Source organism: Triticum urartu, chromosome 2 (assembly GCF_003073215.2).
Source record: "Triticum urartu cultivar G1812 chromosome 2, Tu2.1, whole genome shotgun sequence".
Taxonomy (NCBI): domain Eukaryota; kingdom Viridiplantae; phylum Streptophyta; class Magnoliopsida; order Poales; family Poaceae; genus Triticum; species Triticum urartu.
In genome coordinates, this window is record NC_053023.1 from 527060927 (window position 1) to 527063772 (window position 2846).

Consider the following 2846-nt stretch of genomic DNA (forward strand, 5'->3'; position numbering starts at 1 on the left):
AGTGGATGACCTAAGGTTTATCAATCTGTAGGAGGCGTAGGATGAAGATGGTCTCTCTCAAGCAACCCTGCAACCAAATAACAAAGAGTCTCTTGTGTCCCCAACACACCCAATACAATGGTAAATTGTATAGGTGCACTAGTTCGGCGAAGAGATGGTGATACAAGTGGTATATGGATGGTAGATAATGGTTTTTGTAATCTGAAAATATAAAAACAGCAAGGTAACTAATGATAAAAGTGAGCACAAACGGTATTCCAATGCGTTTAAACAAGGCCTAGGGTTCATACTTTCACTAGTGCAAGTTCTCTCAACAATAATAACACAATTGGATCATATAACTAGCCCTCAACATGCAACAAAGAGTCACTCCAAAGTCACTAATAGCGGAGAACAAACGAAGAGATTATGGTAGGGTACGAAACCACCTCAAAGTTATTCTTTCCAATCAATCCGTTGGGCTATTCCTATAAGTGTCACAAACAGCCCTAGAGTTCGTACTAGAATAACACCTTAAGACACAAATCAACCAAAACCCTTATGTCACCTAGATACTCCAATGTCAGCTCAAGTATCCGTGGGTATGATTATACGATATGCATCACACAATCTCAGATTCATCTATTCAACCAACACATAGGATCTCAAAGAGTGCCCCAAAGTTTCTACCGGAGAGTCAAGACGAAAACGTGTGCCAACCCCTTTGCATAGATTACCAAGGTCACGGAACCCGCAAGTTGATCACCAAAACATACATCAAGTGGATCATAGAATACCCCATTGTCACCATAGGTATCCCACGCAAGACATACATCAAGTGTTCTCCAATCCTTAAAGACTCAATCCGATAAGATAACTTCAAAGGGAAAACTCAATCCATTACAAGAGAGTAGAGGGGGAAGAAAACATCATAAGATCCAACTATAATAGCAAAGCTCGCGATACATCAAGATCGTACCACCTCAAGAACACGAGCGAGAGAGAGATCAAACACATAGCTACTGGTACATACCCTTAGCCCCGAGGGAGAACTACTCCCTCCTCGTCATGGAGAGCACCGAGATGATGAAGATGGCCACCGGAGAGGGATTCCCCCTCCGGCAGGGTGCCGGAACGGGTCTAGATTGGTTTTCGGTGGCTACGGAGGCTTCTGGCGGCGGAACTCCCGATCTATTGTGCTCCCCGATCGTTTTAGGGTATATGGAGATATATATGAGGAAGAAGTGCGTCAGGGGAGCCACGAGGGGCCCATGAGGATGGAGGGTGCGCCCAGGGGGTGGGCGCGCCCCCTACCTTGTGGCTTCCTCGAAGCTTCCTCAGCCGCTAGGATATTTAGGCATGTCTCTTAGGTTCGGAAAAACGCCAATAGCTTTGCTAGCTCCTCTCCCATAGCATGTCTCTTAGGTTCGGAAAAACGCCGAAGAGCTTGTTTGATAGGTTTGAATCCTTTTAGGATATTTAAGCTGTGCTCAGCCAGCCTGCGTGGGATTCCTGGCATGTCTGAAGGGTGCCAGGCGAAAATGTCCCAGTTCTCTCGTAGGAACTCTCGCAGTGCGGCATCTACATCAGGGTTTAACTGTGCCCCGATGGAAGCTGTTTTATTGGGGTCCATTGGATGGACCTGGAATTTGACTATTTCGTCCGCCGGTTTAAAGGAGGTGGACTTGGATCTTTTGTCGAGTACCACATCGTCCCTATTCACCGTGGAGCGCAGCGCAGTCAGTTCCTCAGCCGCTAGGGCTTCGGATAGTGCCTCGAGGGCCAGTGCGGCTGTCTTGTTTTCGGCGCGGAGTGCTATGTCCGGATCACTAGCGAGAGTGATGATCCCGTTAGGCCCGGGCATCTTGAGCTTCATGTACCCGTAATGGGGTATTGCTTGGAAGATTGTAAACGCTTCCCGCCCTAGCAGAGCGTGATAACCGCTACTGAATGGAGCCACATGGAACGTGACCTTTTCGGACCTGTAATTATCCGGCGTGCCAAACACCACATCTAGTGTGATTTTTCCTGTACAGCGCGCTTCCCGACTGGGGATTATTCCTCTAAAGGTTGTGCTACTTCGCTCAATGCGGTTCCAGTCTATTTCCATTTTTTAAGGGTTTCCTCATAAATGAGGTTCAATCCGCTGCCGCCATCCATGAGTACCTTGGTAAGACAAAAGTCGTCCACTATTGGACTGAGGACCAATGCGGCTGGTGCTCGGGTTGTTCGGAATTTAGGTTCATCACTGGCATTAAAGGTAATAGCCGTGTCACTCCATGGGTTTATTGTTGCTACTTGGTAGACTTCGGCAAGGCTGCGGAGTGTCCTTTTTCGCATATTATTTGATGCGAAAGTCTCGAAGACTATTAATACCGTATTGGTGTCTCTGGGGTGGCTTTCTGTGGCCTCTGGAATTAGGAGATCTTCGCCAATTTTGGCCACCTGCCGGAGTATCCAACATGCTCTAAGGCTGTGAGTTGGTGTGGCGTCCTCTGTACTATGAATTTTACAGGGTCCATTAAGCCATCCTTCCAGTACGGTTCCATGCCCTGTAGAGGGTTTTTGCTTTTTGGTGTTTGACCCGGGTGTCTGGCGATGATGCACCCTTTTATTTCGGACTGAGTTTGTATTCAGGGCCGGATCGTCCCAAAATTTTATTTCGGTTTTCCAGGCGCTTTCCATCGCACAGTACTTTCGTACAATGGACGCCAAGTCAGCGAAGCATGTAATATCACGGCGACTTATGGCGTTGAGGATTCCCTTGTCCGTGCAATTATTGCAGAAGATTGAGATTGGTCTTCCTCGCGGCAGTCCCTTATCCTGTTGCTAACCAGGAGGAATCTGGCCCAGTAATGATGTACTGT